The 20,921-nt window shown below is 37.8% G+C and overlaps 1 long non-coding RNA gene across 1 annotated transcript in view; it reads left to right on the forward strand.

Annotated features, from left to right (window-relative positions):
* The first annotated feature begins 6,333 nt into the window (after window positions 1-6,333).
* Window positions 6,334-20,921, forward strand: part of LOC140683573 (uncharacterized) — a 37,193-nt gene continuing 22,605 nt past the window's right edge. Inside the window, exon 1 of the long non-coding RNA XR_012054741.1 lies at window positions 6,334-6,657. This is a non-coding gene — a long non-coding RNA (uncharacterized lncRNA). The remainder of the gene's footprint in view (window positions 6,658-20,921) is intronic.

Here is a 20,921-nt window from a genome sequence, read left to right on the forward strand (position 1 = left end):
CAGAGGGGGTGGGATTGCTGTCACTTGAAATACAACCCAGACGGCTCCCTGCAAGGCAGTCACACTAAGCTCTTCTTATAGTCAGTGAGGGCTCCTTTTCATGTGTGATTCACGATGTGCTTTGTACATTTGAGATGACGTGAATCATAGCCTACAAATGCCTATTTGAAGATAATGATATCAGTTGGATAAATTCTTTTGTTCCAGAAGTGGTAACATCAGTAAAATTGCATATAGAAATTCTTTTATCTTACGCAATTTCCTCAATTTACCTACTCAGCAGTTGTGTTTGCCTATTTATCCACTGTTTCCAGAGTGTGCTCAGTCCTTCTGATCATCCTCATTGCCTTCTTCTGGACTTATTCCAACAGGTTCACATCCTTCTTATATTGAGGGTCCCAGAGCTGAAGCCAGTACTCAAGGGCGGGGGCTGTCATGAAAACAGAATAATGGGAGAGAATCCCCTCCATCGACCTACTGCCCATGCTGCTTTGGATGCAGCTCGGGATAAAATTGGCTTTTGGGGCTGCAAGGGCACATTTTGAGGCTGTGTCCAGTTTCTCATCCACCAATACCCCTAAGCCTTCCTCAACAGGTATTCTCTCAGTCTGTTCTCCACCTGTCTGTCCTGTATTTCTGCTTCTGATTGCCCCAACCCAGGTGCAGCCCCTCGAACTCAGCCTTGTTGAACTTCACGAGGTTTGCAAGGTCCCACCTCTCAAGCCTGTCCAGGTGCCCCTGAATGGTATCCCTCCCCTCTAATCTAATGACCACACCACACAATGCTTGGTGCTTTCATACAAAGGCAGTCTCTCTGCACTCTTCCCAGGTTACTCATCCTAGATTCCACCCTCTGTAGGCTTAACACAGACATACACAAAAGTATAATTGATATTCCTTCACCTATTCAAACAAAGAATGCATACACATGCATACACATGCATATATGTTCCATATATGTGAATGTGTGTGTTGAATTTAAATCTCAGTACAACTTTAGTCTCAGATTTCAAAGCCTGTAGATACCATTATCCAAAGAAAAAATTTCTATCATGTTCATAGGTCTTCTGATTTGTTATCTAGATAATCAAGAGCATTGAGTCATGACACAGCCATGTGCTAAAATAAAAAATGTCCTGAAGATGAGGTTCTCTTCACTAATACTGTCTACTATTAGTTTCAGTATGTTTTCATTAGAACAATAGGATTTTTTACCTTCAAACTAGTTGTTAAAACATTAACAATTGCTTCATCTCAACCAATAAATGGTTTAGAATAATCTTGTTAGTATTTTTTTCCCAAGAAATATAAATATAACCAAACTAATACACTTTACCAGAAAGGAAAACAGGCAAATTTCCATTCCTAGTATTTGCATTGTTTTTTAACATTCTGAAATGTTCTATTACATTTTCTCAAAGTAGAAGACTGCATTTTTTCATGATTAACAGAATTTTATTTTTAGAAGCTAAGGAAAACCTTTCATAAACCTTCTCATATTTTTTTTTTCAAAATTAACAGAATGAAACAATTTAATTTGATATTATTTTAATGTTCATCTGTGTGAGTGCATTTTACATATGATAAACATAAAAATGCAAAGGTATATGTTTGTGTTAAGTCATATGAAAAGTATGGAATAGCAAATCTTTAGGAGAGTATAAAAACACACAAACACTTCAGCTTCTTCAGACTATATTTTGAAATGCAGGATTTTACTGCTCAACAACTACCAAACATTTAATAAGCATGGATCATTTTCTTCCAGGGTGCCTTTTTTTTTTTAACATATGCAAAGTTTTTGCTTCTACAGCATCTTCGAATGAAGCATTTAAAGAGTGAGTATGCATTTTATGCTACTTTCAAACTTAATTTTATGCTCCCAACATTTTTTCGTTTGAAGCAATGAATAATTGCTTATCTACCTTCTCAGCAGCTATCATAGACAGTCATAGATATGTTTCCTAAGCTGAAAAGCCCTTGAAAACTCTATTTATTTTTTCTTATACAAAATCTGTTCTTTATCTTTTAATTTCACTTCTTAAACTCTTTTGACAGTCCAATTTTTCATCCTGGTTTAGTCTGGGAAAAATGTTGAAATATTAAAAAAATTCTTTGGGGATGGGAAAATCATTTTCTGTCCAACTCTAACTTTCAGTTCCATTTTGCTATCTAGAATCCACAAATATGTATAATACATCTGGAAGCAGGTACTTCAACACTGAGGGATTCTTAGACAATGAAATAAATTTAATCTCCTTGACTTCCTCAGGTGATTTGTTTCCACACAACCTTATTCTATTTTATTTTCATTAAATATATCTACCATTAATAATTATTACCATCTGTTCAAGTTTGGATTTGAACTGTAGTACTATAAATTAGAATTAGCTTTGCAGAAATCAGTCTGATTTTTGCTTTAGATGATAAACTTGGTAATATTCTACTGTTTTTATTTATGCATGCTGCAACTTTATAAACAGTAAAGTCTGTAGAAAGAAATTGGGATAACTTCAGAAATCAAGTCACTTTAAGGAGTCACAAGATTTCCAAAGGGCAATAACATTTATAGACAGCCTAATTAAAACACGCACCATTAGGAAATCTAATAGCACATCTGCATTTCAGTTTGTGTGTATGTATTTAAAAAACAAACAAATAAAACAGTAATAATTTATAAAAATCGAATGGTCCCATGCACTGATTCTGCAAACTTACAATATCAGCCATACCAAAGCTGTTAATGTTAATAACCAAGATGATTCTAGACCTTTTTAGTACCATGTGCATAAAAATTACAAGTTTTTATATTTATACCTTCAAATCAAGGATATGTGCATGTCCAGAAGCCATGTTCCACCAAGAGTACATATTAAGACTTGGATTTAACAGTAACTATGCCGCAGGTATCATTGCTATGAAAGATATTGATACCTATTGCCTTACCTTATTTGCAATTTTGAGGATCTAGCCACAGAATAAGGCATCACAGGTGTCTTCAGAAATATGAATTGAAATGCATCTCAGATATGGATACACAGACTGAATGACAAAAGAAAAAAAATGACATCTTAAATACAGAAGAAAATTGGTGAAGAAAAAAATATTTTTTTGCATAGGAGTAGCATTGGATAAACTAAATAAATTATCTTTGAGGAACTATTTCTTAGTTGAGCTCAATTAATTAATCTACAGCTTATTTAAAAATATCTATTTTTTGCTGTTAATTTAGGACTATAAGGCAGTTTATTTCTAATGTATGAAAACTAAACATTCTAGTAATAAAATACTTTATCAGAGACTTTAGTGGTAGATGCAACTTTTCATCCTTGCTATATTTGGTATCACAAAAAGTATTCAAGAGAAAGACCAGCTCTGTAATTGTGGTTAGGACTGGCCAGAGTATCAGAAAACAAATTCAACAGTATTAAGGATGTAATTTCCAGTAGTCTTATTAATCATCTGTCAAAAAAAAAAAAATACTATTACTGTATACCAAAAAGGCAGCATAAATTGCAGAAAAAAAAAATAGGCAGTACAATGTAGATATTGTGACAGCAATTTTACTGAATTAACTGCCAAAAAAATAAATTCACTTTTTTACCATGAAGCTCCAGGGAGAACAGAAGAACTAACTTACCAAAATACAGGGATAAAGTGTGCATTGTTAGAATGAGAATGCAAGGAAGGTTTTCATTTTGCATATCAAAAGAAATACTAGAGAGCAGGCGAAATAAAGTTAGTACTGGAAACATACTTTTGATTTAACTTTTTTTAATCAGAATTCAGATGTACAGATGTGACAGTCTGTAAATTCTAAATGTATTTACTTTGATACTACAGGCATTAGTATATCCATCAATTTTTTTTTTACATTAGCATATGGGCCCATATTCCTTTCAAAATATTAATACTCTGCATGTTAGCATATGATCTTGAAATAAAATTTTAATATAAAGTTTCTATTTTTAATATAAAAATATTATGTTTAATAGCATCACAAAGTAATTAAAAGGCCATTGGAGGGGAGTGTAAAGGAAAAAACTCACATCCCCGTTGTGGGTCAGAAAAAACTCAGATGAAAATCTTGCCTGTTTTCAATCAGGAAAACAGGAAAAAGTCTTCCACAAGTCAGATGCAGAAACCTTTTCCTCAGCCTGAAAAACTCCATTTCTCTTTCATATTCTGTTCACATGATGGCTCCTCCAGATGTTTTCTCATGGAGCACCAGAGCAGAAGAAAACAGTAAAATTCTGAAAGCTGTTGCAAAAACAGAATTGCCACCCTCTGGTTGGCTTTTCTGCATGCAGGACATCCATAACAGGAGAGGGGGGAAAACATACAAGAGGGAAGGGACATATCTTAACACTGCAAGTCTTTCTGCTAATTATAAAACCATTTTGTGGTAGTTTGTACTTCGGAAATCAAAATGTTTAATAAGTGAACAAGGTGAGCATTACTTTATGCTAGGTTTCAGCAGAACCACTGTATTGATTCAGTTGATTACACAGCATATTAGCACCATGTGTCTGAAATATATTCGTATTCGAGAATATCCTTTTAGGTAAAAATATCTCCTCTTGTAAAACAGTGGTCTTTTCTGGCCCACTGTTAGATGTATCAATGCAGTGTGGAACAACAATAGAAATAGCTGAATTACTGCTGAGCAACCTAAAGCAAAGGTATGCCCAAGATTAAAGGCTCAGGTTCTGGAAGCATTAAAGGCAGATTAATGTGTCACTGCCTCTTCTCACAGCATCGCACTGGGACAGCAACATGACTACACCTTTTCTCTTTCCAGAACTATCATGTTCAGCAGACCCTGCAAATACTGATTATGCAGGCTGGAGTCAAGACTCAAAGACAGTGAATTTCATTTTACAGATACATCTTTTCTCAGTTCTTGTACAACAATAATAAAAGTGACTGAGTGTGACATGATTTGGGGTGATCAAGTAGTTAAATGTTTAAACAGCTTATGGCAAATTAATAATACTGAAAATGATTGAAGGGATGAGATGAGGACATTTGTGGAGTGGAAGATGAAAGGCACATTCCTTAATCCCATTTCACATCCAACTCCTCCCCAAGCAGCAACAGTGGTTTATAAAAGCTTTTGCATAGATTGTGCAGCTGCCTCTACTGGTTCTTTTTTCTTTAGCTGTTTTCTATCTCGTCTCATAAGGCTCCTATCAGGTGAGTGTCTACTTTCAAGAAATATTAGAACTTCATAGAATTTCATCAGGATAATGTACTGTATTCCTCTTCTGCAAAGTAACCTGACTTAGAAGGCCTATAATTTTTTTTCTCTAAATATTCTTTTACTCAGATGAGAATGAAAAAAGGAGAGATTACAGAATATTCTGAGTTGGCAGGTACCCACAAGGATCATTAAGTCCAAATCTTAAATGAGTGACCCATATGGAGATCAAACACACAACCTTGCTGTCCTTAGCACAATGCTTTACCAACTGAGCTAATCTCAGGGTAAGATGATTTAATAAATAGAAGGAAAGAAAAAAGTGAAAACCTGAGTTATTTTAGAGCATAGAGAATGTGGGAGAGGAGGAAGGACAAGGATATATTTGCTGCCTTGAACATTTATTTACTTAATTATATTCTGACAATTGCAGCCAGGGAGTGAATAAATCCACAATGTTAATGAAATGTGTGATGTTTTAAGTCATAAACCTAGGCTGAGGAATGAAGAGATAACTTCCATGTCAGGTTTTGAATTGCTAACAGTAGCTAGCATTTATGAAAGCTCATACCTTTCTCAGAGTGGGATTCACTGCTGCCATCCCACACTGTATTGCTGAAACTTGAAACTTGTGTAACATCCCACATTTTGGTTAATTCTAAATGCATAATTCTCTGTGCTACTGACAAAAAAACAAAACAAAACAAACAAAAAAAAAATCACCAAAACAAAACATATTTTCTCAAAGCAAAATGACCAGAAATACTCTAGATCTGGGGCCATTTTTGTCATTTGGAAAGGTTTCTGTGAACTCTGTGTGTGTGAAAAAACTTAACAATATTCTAAAATTACACTAGATACCTAAATAACTGTCAATCTGCTCTCAAAAATATGAAATCTGGATTTCTCCTTAGGGCAAAAGTCACATTATTCAGCCTAATGAAAATAAAAGTCATGATGTGGAGGAGTAAAGCTTCTCTCAAAAATCTTAAAGCCATCACTCTCCAAGCAGTCCCTTTTAGCCCTGTTTCTAAAGAGAGACAGATATTTTCAAGGTCCCACTGGATTATTTTCTTCAGCAGCAACTCACAGAAGGCTGCCTAAATGCAACACACATGTTCTCATGTAGTCTGCAGCTATTCAAGTCATGGCTCATAACAGATTATGAAAACTGTAAGATTCCTGATGGAGATACTTTCATGCAAAAAAAACCTTGGGCTATTTACCAGCCTTCTGTTGTGTGACTGCTAATGTGACAGATTGGCTGGCAAGGGTTGGTAGGGGAACACAGCTGGGACACTCGATACCAACTGACCAAAGGGATTGTCTACAATGTATGGTGTCAAGCTCTGGAATGGGGGGGGAAACGTGCTCCTGGTAATGACATTTGCATTCTCAAATATATATTACAGGTGTGAAGCTCTGCTCTACAGTATAGGCCTGGGCACCTACCAAAGGTAAGGAGTGAATTAATTCTTCTTTTTTCCTCAGCTTGCGCACACTCATTTTACTTTCCTTATTAAAATATCACTATCTTCATCCATGAGTCTTCTTGCCTTCATTCTGTTTTCATCCTGGCCCTCAGGAAAGGGGACTGAGCAAGGGGATGGGTGGGTGTTTGACTGGTAGCTGAAGCCACTTCACAAAGTTAAAACAGGGTGTTACATAGAGACTTTTCAGTGAATTACTTGTTCCTTCAGATTTATTTTTACAACACTCTTTTTGCCCTATGCCAATTTTTTATCTAATCTGGAAAATGAAAAAACAAAAATTCAACTGCTCTAAGATGTAAGGCTTTCTTCAATCCCAATGCTATTCAGAAATATGTCATAAAAGTAAGTCAGAGATTTTAATTTGTAATCATGTGTTATGAAAATATAATCATAGAATCATAAAATCATAGAATGGCTTGAATTGGAAGGGACCTTGAAGATCATCAAGTTCCAATCTCTCTACCATGAGCAGGGTAGAGAGTCTTTCATTAGACCAGTTTGCTCAGAGCCCATCCAACCTGGCTTTGAACCCATCCAATGGGTTCAAAGATGGTTGGGATGGGTGGGCTCAGAGCCCATCCAACGTCTAGGGCATCCACAGCTTCTCTGGGCAACCTGTTTCAGTACCTCACCACCTGCACAATAAAGAATTTCTTCCTAATATCTAATCTAAACCTACCCTCTTTCGCTTTGAAGCCATTCCCCCTTGTCATGTCTCTACATGCACTTGTATAGTCTCTCTCCACCTTTCCTGTAGGTTCACTTTAGGTACTGTAATGTCACAATTAGGTCAGCCTGAAGTCTTCTCTTTTCCCGGCTGAACTATTTCAATTCTCTCAGCCTTTCCTCACAGCAGAGGTGCTCCATCCCTCTGATCATCTTTGTGGCCTTCTCTGGACTCACTCTAACAGGTCCGTGTCCTTCCTGTGCTGGAGTACCCAGACCTGGATGCAGCACTGCAGGTGCGGTCTCAGAAGAGCAATGCAGAGGGGCAGAATCTTCTCCAATTTTTCGCACAGCTCTCTTATGCTGTGATAGATGGTGTCATCAACTTATATCTTCAGCAGGCCTAAACAGTCCTGACCCTGTGAAATTTAGAAACCCTTTGGCTGATGAGATTTCAATTGTTCATGTGTAACTGTGCTGATCTCAATCAAGATTCCAAATGAATATACAATTCTTTATTATCTATTTATCTTGTACCTATTCCAAATTTTCAGCAATACAGAGGCCTAGAAAGGAAGCATTTATCTGTGTAAGATTACTAGGGGATTTTAAGTTTGTTCTTGGATTTTTGTGTTCTTTATTTAAGTAACAAAGGACTTAGAAAACTTGTCAGTTATAAATTTTTTGCTTTCTTCCATGTAATATTTTGCATTTTAACATAAAGGAGATGTAGACCCCAGAGATTATTTATAAGCAGTTAAAATAAGCAATTCTCAGTCATTATAATATCAATCTGTATCCTCCCAAAATGATTGTATCTATGCAGCTTTTACATATTTTACCTCAACAAGTTTAAAAATACCTACACCTTAAATTAGGAAATCCTTATTTTGTGAGAATTATGAAAGTAAAACACCATACAAGCATATCCTCCAAAAAAATAATTTTAGAAAAGAACGGCTTGGAGATTTTCTTAAAGACTTAGTCATCAGAAACTATGCAGTGAGTAAATCTGAAAGAGAACAGAGTGGAAACATCCAAATATAAAATCGGTTTTATTTTTTATATGTGTGGTTGTATTCTTAATAACAACAACAAGTGAATGGGATTTAGGCACTTAAAGCTGCCGATGCCTCATGAAAATCCCATCTTCATTGACAGACCCGTAGTGACCAAACTGCAGTGTCCAGCACTGCCCTCTGGAGATCCCCAAAGCCCTTCACCTGTGACTGCCAGATGGCAGGACCAGTTCCCTCAGTACCCAAAACCAGGCACAAATAAAATGCTTATATCAGGTGGGTTAGGTCACACCTCCAAATAACATCTTCATATATGTCAAATTTTTTCTGATGATTGTTCACCCAGCACAGGTATCCAATGGCAAACAGAAAGCTGTGAAGTGTTTGTTGAGGACATTCAAAAAGTCCTTAGAAATAAAAAGGTTCCTGACAAGCTCATCACAAGTTCATCTGCTACAGGAGCTAACCTTTGAACAAATATTAATAAGAAAGAGCTATTTGACCAGGTGTAGCTTGCAGGTGGATTTAATTTCAGGTAACAGCCTGAAAATGACAATAATTATCCTTTACTTATTTACCTGTTTCAACTTCTGTTTGCAGAAAATAATCTAGAAAAGAGACATTGACACCTTTGAAGTATTTCCTGCATTTATCAGTGGTAATTCTTGTTTTAAGCACACTTGTGGTCTAGTTTTGCTCAATCTATTCAGTCATTGAAATTTACATTTATCTCCCAGTTGTTCGAAGTGACAGGAATACATATAACATGAAAAACTGAAATATGCTGCCTCATTTCCCTGTATATTTCTCCTTTACCATTTCTTTTTGCCCTGCCTATTCATTGACCTTTTACCCCCTTTGCCTTCTATTATTCTTTAATTTTTTGCTTACAGTTATTTGTCTGTGGGAAATTTCCTTCTTTATCTTCCTTCTCGTTTCCCAGTAACATGATTCCTTTTTAACTTTTAAAACTTTCCTTTTGTTTTGCCACAAGAAGGGTGCCAAATCAGCTCCCTCAACTTTCAAATGCCTTCTATATCTTTTCACTAGCCTTCTTTATCCCTTTACTTCTGCTTCAGCCCAATCCTACTGTTACAATATTTCTTGGGGATTTTTTGGTTTTATGGTGGATGTTTTTTGTTTGGGAAGGTATTTGTCTCTGACATTTGGGCAGTGCAGAAAGTGCATCCCTTTTTTCCTGTTCACATCCCAGTGGAATAGAAAGAATAAAACCCTGGAACACATACCTGAGAATATCCACAAGAGATTGTCGGACTTTTTATTGTCACACGGTCTTGGTTTATCAGAAGGAACATAATCACTGATCTGATGGGATTTATGTTGGGTAGCACTTTTTTTTCACAACATGGGACTTTTCAGAAATATTGTAAGGTTATATAGCCAGGTGAAAGAAAACCCTAAAGTAGGATGGGCTGCTGAATGTGTGATAGGAATTAGACTGTAAACTGAGCAGTTCTTTGGTGTGACTGGGAGAGTAAGGGTAGTGATTAAGACTGGTTGCCAAACGGGTCCCAGTTGTGCAATTGAACAGTTGACTTGCTGGAATTCCCTTCTGTCATTCTTGCTGTTCCAGTCCATGGTATGAACAATTGAATGTCCTGGCAGTCATCTATTTCATTTCCTGCTCAGTTTAGCTGTCAAACTAAAAAGAAGTATGAATTTTGTAGTGAAACTGAGACATAAAATGCAATGCAATGAATTGGCATTCAAGTGGGCTCTTTGTTGCTTGAGACAAATCTACACATAGAGAAGGCAAATTTGCAATGACAATCTATCAATCTCAATATCAGGGTGCTTATGAGCCTTTTTTTCTGCCCCTGTCTTCCACTGCTGAGGTTCAGGCAAAGGACCATGGCAAACTGGCTGCTAACAACTGTGAAGTACAAATCTTCCAAACAAACAAAGAAAATATAAATAGATGGCACACGTTTCCTTCTGTGTAGACTTTAGCAGGACGCAGAAGGAAAAAAAAAATCTTCCCAGCCCAAAACTGTTTTGTTTGTTTAGAACAAATTTTAGATTTTCAATCAATCAAATTCTAATATTCACAACACAGAATGAGAGTCTCTTGATGTATTCTGGAAAAAATACTTTTGAAAACTTGCTGTGTTATGAGGCTTAAGGCCAAAAATCTAAAACCAAATAAAAAGCCCACCCCCAAAACAACAAAATAAGGAAGTAGGTAGAAAAAAACATGGAGCTATTCTTTCTTTCAAACTAATCCTTCAGAGAAGGAAAAATACCCAGTAAGTTTTCTATGTGTCAAGAAAAAGAAGGTCTGAATATTACCAGAGAAAAGAAGCTGGAATAATTCTTATCCAAATTACGAGTTTGATTGGTTATTTCTGCTATAGTTTGACTTCATGAACTTTGGGAGTTGTGTCTGGTATTTGTACCGTTTCTCCATGTTATACTGGAATGCCCTCCACCACAACATTTCTGCTCCTTGTATAGTCATTCTGAAATGTCTGAGGGAAACTTATACTGTATCATTGCTTTTAGTAAGCTAACCAAGCCAAAATTTTTAATTCTTTTGCTAGGAGATACATTTTTTAATTCAGTGGTCATGCCCATAGCTTTCTTTGGCACCCTCCAGTTTTTAAATCTTGTCTAAACAGTTTCTGTATGTTCTGAAACTGATGTATTAGAGAAAGATTCCTTTTATTCAGACACAAGTGGGTTGTTTGAATAATGTGATACATGCTTTTGCAGTACACCTCTGCAAAACTTTGTGGAAAATTAAGCTGATTAAAAATTGAACATCAAAGTCACTTTGGAAGGAAGGAATATTGGTAGACTTCTCAGAAGCTTTTTAGACACTGTGTACAAAAACCAACTAAGGAAAACATGCTTATGAGGGAAAGATACAAGAAGCTATAGCATAATTTGAAGAGAGTTATTAGTCTGAAACATCAGAAAAATGTATTTGGATAATTGTCTATAAATAGACATTGACAGTTCATTGTTAATTTCATGTGTTGGTGCTCACATCACAGAAAAACCACTGCCCATATATGGAGATAATCAGAAACAATTAGAGAAACAACTCTGGTTTAAATGTGGGGCTGTGATCAGGGCTTTCACACCCAGTTGATAGTGCTAATTAGGGAGCTTTCTGCACCTTCAAGAATAGGTGTAAGGAGAACCTTACACATCTCTTTAAAAACCCCAAACAAAACATATGGTAAGAGTCTGATGTGGTGTAAGTTCCAGACTGTGGGATTCCTTAAAGAAACGGAGTTGCTAAGCAAGCTTTTAATGGCTTGCAACTCAAACAGTGTTAGCATAACAAATCAGAAAGATGGAACTTATTTACTGATTGAATTCTGTGGGAAAATACTGCAGAAATGTTATCCTTGGATGTGAAAGGTTAGCATTTTTACAAAATATACAGAAAACCCATAGGGAATTCTAGCACAGGGAATACAAGCTCTCTTGCTTATGATTTGGACTGAAGGAAACTCTGTAAAAGCACACAATGAATGCCCAAGGCACTCTTGCCTGTGCTCCTAAAGAGAAGAAAAAAACCCCAACCAAATTTCACAGGTTTAGTGACACTAAACGAATTTATTCAAAGTAGTAACACCTGCTGTCTTTCATGCAAAGCCCACAATTTTCCCAGTCTCAAACTCTCATCTCATTGCAGTGTGTTGCAGCATTGCAAAACCCCCATGCATGGGGTTTTGAACAAATTCCTCTCATGAACAGGGTGCATAAGATGTGGAATAGGGCACTGGTGTGAAATTGGGAACAGCTCAGACTATGGCTCACTGCTATATGCCAGTGGGGCTCAGTCAAGTAGCTGATTGTGTCCATGGGTAGACCATCAGATGGTAATTTAGCATCTTCTCATGGCTCCCAAATCATTACTCACTGTTTTGCTCTTATGCGGTTAGGCTGCCAAAATATTTTGAGTGCCTAAGCACTGTAAAGTAGTGCATGAGAAGATCTCAGGTTCAGCTCAAGGTCAGTCTTCAGATGAAAGAAAATTAATGATCAGAGTTAATTATGTTCCTGGGATTTTTTCTTCACAATGTGTGACTTAAGTTATGTATGGACAGGTCAACTTTTCTTGAGACAACTTAGGTTAAGCAAGAGTAACCACACATCAGAACAATGCTCAAGCTACACCAAATTGTACACTTGTCTCCAGTGCAATTTATCACTTACTTCAAGCTACAGAATCCCATGTGTCCCCATATGCCAGATAAGTGGTAATGCAAACACCCCAGAGTAACTTAGCACTGAAAACAAGCCCTATATCTTGAATAAAATATACATGTTTACTCTATGAGAAGATGAACTTCTCTGGAAGTAGGTGTTCTTTTCTATTGAATATAAAAGGAGTTTAATATTATTGCTTTAGACTTGGAAACAATTTTTAAATTAATTAAAATTTTAGGTATCAAAAATTATTAAAATAAATTTCTCTCCTGTATCAGTCTTCAAAGAAATAATGATCATAGATTGTGCTGCTATACATAGTTAGAATAATCCCAGGTCCAAAAGGTGTTTTTAGGAATTTGATGAAACCCCAAATCTGAAGTAGACACAGAGTTGCTTACACCATAACCTTCTCATCGCTATGGAAACAAATCCAGTGGGAAATGGCTACATATTTCTTTTTAAGTGCCAGTAATTTCTAACAACATAACTTCAAGTCTTCCGTTACTGAAAACACTGTTCACAATTATTTTTAATCTGTTGTCACATTCAAAATGTCTGGTCAGTTTATTCAAGGAAATAGCTGTCTTTATACAGGTCAATATGCTAAATATAGCATAGGTGAACTTCATATAGATGTGACCAAGCATAAAGATACATACAAAGAGATAGAACTAAACAAGCCTACTTAAAAATGGATATAATTGATCAGGGAAAATATTCTATCATGCTCTCTCTAAACCCAAAGACAGAATCAGTTTCATAAGTGGTCAAAAGTAGTGAATGAAATATCTGAGCAGTCATAACCTGGATGACGTAACTGTAAACAAGTCCAGCCAAGATGTGCTTTAACAGATTTTGCCACTAAAATATATAGCATAGAAAAAAAAGAACTAAAGCAGCCTTATATAATTTTTAGAGGTTGTGGCTATAGATTATAGATTCTACAATAAAAACTTTCACAACAATATTTTTCTTAAAATAGTGCTGAATCCAACTGGTCCCAACACTAGAGCCAGATCAGTATTTTCCTGACCGTCAATAAAATGGCCTACTCTTCAATCATCACCATTTCCCTGGCAGTATGGGAGTTACTTATTTCTTATTATTCTTCCAGCAGGAGAGTGTTTGTTATGCTGTAAAGAATTCTTCATATATTTGTCTGGGTAAATACAGAATTATTTTTAAATACATAACAAAGTCAGGATTAATCAGTAATTTAATATTAGTCTCAAAGTCAGTAAATAGAAAAATACCTTCCCCAATAAATTTTGAAAATGAGAAATGACAATATTAACAAATATGTAGATTTGGAATAAAAAAATAATGTGTAGTGGTCAGAAAAAAACACAGGAGCAATTGAATAAATTAATCATAACACATGGTATAATGGCAAATATTCATCATCTATTTTCAGAGTTAATATTTATATTCAGGGAATAAATTCTTTTTTTTTTTTTAAGCAGAAGAATAAACAACATAGTAAGTTAGTAAAAATCCACAGAATTAATCACAAAAGAATGCTATCTAATACACAGCAGTTATAAAAACTTAGCAAAAACATGGTAAAGAAAAGCAATTTGGACAACTCTTCCAAAATAAAAATAAAATTGTAAGAAAAGTCTTACAAAATAGAAGAGTTTATAAAAAAATTAGTCTCGTATCAAAAATACACCCGGTAATTCATTAAAAAGAGTATTGGAGAACAGTCTATTCCTAATTATATCCGGAAGTACCTGCTGAGCATCTGCACCAATGACGTCCATTCCGTACGTACTTTCCCTGGGGACAGCAGAGTGCAAAATAAACAATGATGTAAGCACTACAATATCTTCCCAGTGCAATGCTATGGTTTGTTTGTCTGCTTGTTTTTAATAAAACTGTAGTAATTTCTTCCACTTTCTAAGAGATCTCACAGACTCCTGGCAGCAGATACAGTATTGCCCAGCAGGAATTTGTCTTGTTTTGGATATGAGGAAGCACTTCATAGAAACATAAGCATAAAAAGTAGATTTGTTATAAGGGAGATTTAAATAGAAGTCGGTATTTGACTGAACATAATCAATTTAATTTATTTGTTCAGACATGCATACCTTCACTGCACAGATTTTGGAGTGTTGATTCACAGGTGAAATAGATGAGTATTCATCTTGTGAAGGTACTTTCACAAGTTGGCCACTATGTTTTTAATCAGCTGATACCACATTCTCCAAAACAAAGCCACCTGACTTGGCCAGCTGGCTGTGAGAATTGATGGAGAAATACATGGAAGAGGAGGGTACTCAGAGAATTCCCACTCTCCACACTTATCAGAAAGTATGTTGATGATAAACTATTATTTAAAATAGCCCACCTTCTAATTCAAGTGCACTCATAAGATATGCTTAGAAACATAAGAAATCTGTTGGATTTTATAAAGGAACTGTAAAATCCTGGCAGACTTCCTTACCACAGAAGAGGGCTGAGTTAAGTAAATTCAAATAAAAGTCTTGTTGGCATTTAAACAGAGTTATCCTGTTCATGAGGATAAAATGGTTGACCTCAAATAGACCAGATAATGTCTTGGACATAGTTCCTGAAAAGGGATGGCATATACTGTCTTGCAAAGGCACCTGCATGACATCCAAAGCTGCCAGACTAGAAAAACCCTCTTCATAAGCAAGGATGCTGACTCAAGAATTCTACTTCAATGCTAAAGCTCAGTCAAGAATGTCAGCTCTGAAGAACTGAAAAATGCTTGAATTAAAGATCAAGTATTTTATTTATTTAGAATAGAAATTAGTTAATTTAGTGTTCATGTGAGCTGTGTGTGGTGGGTTGAACTTGGCAGCCTGGCAGGCCACTACTCAGCTGCTCTCACTCCCTCTCCTCAAAAAGACGAGTAGTCAAATAAGATGAAAAATATATGTTGAGATAAAAGTTATGAGATAAGCTACCTTCAGCCATCATGGGCAAAAACATTAAACTTGAAGAAAAACTCATTTAATTTCTTGTCAATTAAAAAATGTAGGTAGTGAGGAAAAAAAAGATAGAATACCTTCTCTATATACACCCTTTCTTTCCAGGAACAACTTCAACCCTTCATTTCCAACTCCTTTAATTCCTCCTCATACTCAGTAGTGCAATGTGGCTCCTCCCCACTGTGGGCTGCATTCTTGAAGTATAAACCTTCTCCACCAAAGGCTCTCCATGGGCTGCAGTTCCTTTGGAAAATATCCACCTGGGCCAGTGTGGGGGTCCTCTATGGGCTATTGCTGTGGTTCCAGCTCATCTTACAACCAAGTATCATGCAGCCAGACTCACTCCCCCCGCCCTTCTCCCCTTCAATACTGGGGAGAGAATCAGAAGAGTAATATCTAGAAAATTCGTGGGATGAGATAAAGACAGTTTAGGAGGGAAAGAAAAAGCTAGGCATGCAAACAAAGAATGCCTAATTCACGGCTTCCCATGAGCAGGCAGGTGTTCATCCATCTCCAGGAGAGCAGGGCCCCATCACAGCTACTTGGGAAGACAAATGCCATCACTCCAAATGTTCCACCCTTTCCTCCTTTTTCCCTCTACTTTATCTACTGAGCATGATGTTGTAAAATCTGGAATATCCCTCTGGTCCGTTTGGGTCACCTGTCCTGGCTGTGTTTCCTCCCAGCCCCCCATAACAAAAACATCTCTATTATCCACCCTGTGTTCAGCACAAATCCAAAACACAGCCACTGAGAAGGAAAGGAATCCTACCTCAGACAAAACCAACACAACTCTGACATGAATACCTGCTCCAACGTGGTCCTCTCTACAAGCTGGGGGCAAATCTCTGCTCTAGGGCCTGGAGCAGCATTGCTCTCTCCCTCTGTTCCCACCTTGCTGCTCATGGGGTTGTTCCTCTTTTTCCTCAGAATCTTCTGTGTCATGTTTTGCCCTTTCTTGACTTTGTTCTCCCACAGTGACCCTGCCCCAGCTGTGGCTCAGCTGCACCTTGCGGAGGGCGGTTGGATCCGGCTGGAACCGGCTGTGTCCGGCTGGAACCCGCTGTGTCCAGCTGGGGCAGCCCTGGCCTCCCCTCATGGAGCCACTGCTGCTGCTAGGGCTGGGCGTCCACAGCTTCCACAGTAATAGTGAATAGAAAATGCAGTACTTAGTCCACAAGGTCCATGTGCTGCCGGCGGCTGAACGGAAGCATTTCCCCTTACCCATCACTGTTGTTTGAGTTGACCTCAGTGGCCACAAAATTTGAGAGCTGTGGAAACCCAGGCCACTGGGAATATTTCTCTGTCTGCTCTGGGGTGTCCTGACCCCCGGGGGAGCACTGACTTTGACCCTCATTCATGGAGAAAACTTCCAAAGCCTCAAGGTAAACTAGAAACCATGAAAGTGTGAAATAGATTGTAGAGATTGTAGAGAGTAGTGTAGTATATCACATGGGTGAGAAATTTAGGTTTTAGAATTTTTAGTATGTTATAGATGGGTTCAAGATGGAGGATATAGGGTGTTGTCTTGAGTTCCTTTCTTCTTTCTTCTTCTTCCTCTTTGTTCTTGGGTTTAGATGGTATCTTGCAATTGGATAGAAAAATCCACATTGCAGGTCTTTAGGGGTCAGTTATTGGGTTAGAAAGGAAAATAATTTAGGTGTCACTTCTTAATTGGGTAGGTTAATTTTTGATTAGACTTAAAAGGCCTTGTAACAAGACCTTGTTAGCCATTTTTGTGCTGTTTTTCCTGCATGCAGTCTGGTGCAGACAGTGTGCTGAAGTTTTGATAAGATAACAATAAACAGAAGCTGAAGACAGAAAAATTCCAATGCATCTCTCTTTCCTGACACAGAACTGCTCAAGAGGGTCTCCTCTGCCAGGGGAGCCCCCAGAGAGTTACCTAACTTGGGGCCCACAAACTCACAGAGAGCCAATATCTTTCACCACAGTTTACTTAGCCTTTAGCCTTTAAATTGGTAAGACCAGCAGGGATGTCAAATACTAACTGTGGTTATGTCAAAAATTACATACTGGGACTGAACCAACTGCTTTCATGGAAGCCTGTGGACACCCATAGGGGAGTAACAAGGAGCACTTGCTGCCATCCTGCCCCCGAGAGAGAGGCTGCATTCACCCTCTTCTACATGCTGATCCTTTGAGTCATCCTGTGAACCCAGCCTCACTATTTTAAGACTCATTTGAGCATACCATGTGGCCATAAATAGAAACATGTCTGAAGGCAAATAAATACAAAATAAATTGCTCATTTTAGCTCATTGCCGAAAGTGTAGAAAATAACCGCCCTTTCAACAAGAAAGGCATTTTTTTTGCCATTTTTAGCTAACAGTTCATCTGTTTCCTTTGAGTTAAAGCATATTTCTGTACTTCGAAAGTTCTGTAATCTGAATAAATTAGAATCTATTTTGTCTCTTTCCAATATCTTAACAGTTTTCCTCTTCTTTATTTATTTCAAATAATTTCCATTTTAATTCTGTACAGATGATAGGATTCAAGTTTTCAATTTCTGGAAAAATTAGCATCCTGTTTGGCTTCTGCTGGCAAGAACTGATGAAGTATGCAGTCACAGATTACACCTGCTGGCTTTGTCTTCCTTGAGGTTTCAGTCTCTGCTTCACCCGTGGTGTATCATGGTTAGGTGTTTGCTAATACCATATGAGCATGACTAGCTGGAGTTGACTGGGGCATAATGGTGTTCAGGTCAGATATCTGATCTGCTGAAAACTCTGTATTTTGAGGAGACAGCCAATGGTGTAGTTTAAAGATATCTCTCTTTACACTATGCAAGATCACTTTCAAGACTTTAAAAGCATGGAGAATTTGGTGGTGTATGTCTGTCATGGTTTAAACCCAGCAGACAACGAAGCTCTACACAGATATTTGCTCAAACCTACCCTCCCCCTTCCCCCTGGTGGGATAGGGAATAGAATCAGAATTGTAACATTGAAAAAAATCATGAGTTGCGATAACGACAGTTTAAGTAAAGCAAACAAAATCTGTATACACAAGCAAAGCAAAACAAGGAATTCATTAATCTCTTCCTACTTACAGGCAGGTGTTCAGCCATGCCCAGGAGAGCAGGGCTCCATCACGCATAACAGTGACTTGGGAAGACAAGCACCATCACTGTATCTCCTTCCCCCTGCCTTCTTCCTCCTTCTTGCCCCAACTCTATATGCTGAACATGATGTTCGGCATATGTTGTGGGATAACCCTTGGCTCAGCTGGGATTGGCTATTCCAGCTGCATCCCCTCCCAGCCTCTTGTGCACTCACATCCCCCCCACTGGTGGACTGTGGTAAGAAGCAGGAAAGGCCTTGATGCTGTGCAAGCCCTTCTTAATGATGACAAAAGTAACACTATTTTCACCACAAATCAAAAACACAGCACCATAGCAGCTGCTATAAAAAAAAAACAACCAAAAAACTCTATCCTAGCCAAAACCAGCACAATGGCAAAAACCTGCAAGGTTCCAGCCTTCTGGAAGGGCTAAAGTGTTTGAATATTCAGATACACAGCTCTCACAGCACCAGTCTGTCAGTGTGACAGTTTATGGAAACTGAAGATCTTTTCCTCAAGGAGAAGCAGAAGGACCATATTAAATTGTAAAGAAAGCAGTGTTAATTATGACAGGCAACAACATTACAGGAAATTTGAAAGGCAGTACTAGAAGTCATACAAGCCAATATTGACTGAATAGCAGAAGTGAAAGCTCTAAAGTTACTGCTATCATTGCTTGGCCCAAAGGAGCATGTTACACAATTCAGTTGGAAATCCATCAGAAATATCTTTGCCTTGGTATCCCCATCTCTTTGTTCACTCCATACCTATTAACAACCCAAAGCTGTCCAATTATTTTTAGGTGTGATCTTGATGAAGACTCTTCAGGGAAACATGCACTCTCTTGCTCAAGGTCTGTATGTTTACATGACCCACAATTTTCAACATACAGAAGCTTAGGTGCTCGGGCTTGGGCACCTTCTTTCCAGACAGAAAAGCTCTTTTCCTTCTGAATCAGTCAAAGATTTTTTTTTAGAGTCAAATTAAGTAATAAGTGTATGTTTTTTAATAAGTTTTTGTTTTAGTCTTCCCAGGAGATGATTCACTCTTAGCCCAGGGGCAGCAGCAATGTCAACATGAGGTAAGGGCAACCCATAACTCTTTTGGAGAAGTACTAGAATTAGAAATGCATAATGAATTTGGGAATCACAAAAAAGCTTGTGAAAAAAATTTTAATCTGAACCGAACAGAAAAAAAAAAATAAATGGCATGAAGGGAATAAATTATTTTATATCATGATTGTCTCTGTTGAAAGTGATACGCAGGATGGAGGCTAATCTTTTCAGATTAAGCTAAGGGCCCACTTAACACAGAAATACATGAAGAGGCAGTTAAGAAATATCCAACTAAACTGGATGGTCACATTGAGCAAGTAGTGGTCAGTGGCTTAGTTTCTGGATGGAGACCAGTTATGAGTGGTGCCCCTTCAGATCTGTACTGATACCAATACCGTTTCATGTCTTTGTCAATGACGCAGACAGTAGAATCAAATGTACCCTTAGCAGGTTTTCAGATGACACCAAAATAAGTGGTTTGATTGACATGACTAAGAGACAGGATGCCAGATAGAGGGATCTGGACAAGCTTAAAAAATGGGCCCATGAGAGTCTCATGAGATTCAATGAGGTTAAGTGCAAGATCCTGCACTTGGGTCACAGTGATTCCAAGTACAAATACAGTTTGGGCAGAGAACTGCTTGAGAGTAGTCCCAAGGCTGCACAGGGCAGCAAGGATGAAAGAAAGGAAAGAAGGACAGAAGGACAGAAGGATGGAAGGACGGATGGAAGGAAGGATGGAAGGACGGCAGGCAGGAAGGCAGGAAGGCAGGAAGGAAGGAAGGAAGGAAGCAAGGAAGGAAGGATGAAAATCTGGACATGACCCAGCAATGTGCTCTTGTATCCCAGAAGGCAAATTATATCCTGGGGTAGCATGATCAGCAGGTCTATTCTTCCACTCTATTCCACTTTCATGAGACCCCACTTGTAATGCTGTGTCCAGCTCTGGGGTCCTCAGCACAAGAAAGATGTGGACCTCTTGGAGCAAGTAGAGTCGAAGGGCACAAAGATGATCAGAGGGCTGGAACACCTCTTCTATGCAAATACGCTGAAAGAACTGGGATGGTTCATCCTGGAGAAGACTCCAGGAAGAACCTCATTGCAGTCTTTCAATACTTAAAGGGGGCTTATAAGAACATTGTGAAAAGACTTTTTACTAGGTTCTATAGCAATTGGACAATAAATAATGGTTTTAAATTAAAAAGACGGTATATTCAGACTAGAAATATGGAATTGTTTTACACTGAGGGTGGTGAAACACT

The sequence above is a fragment of the Taeniopygia guttata genome, chromosome 3 (genome assembly GCF_048771995.1).
Source record: "Taeniopygia guttata chromosome 3, bTaeGut7.mat, whole genome shotgun sequence".
Lineage (NCBI taxonomy): Eukaryota > Metazoa > Chordata > Aves > Passeriformes > Estrildidae > Taeniopygia > Taeniopygia guttata.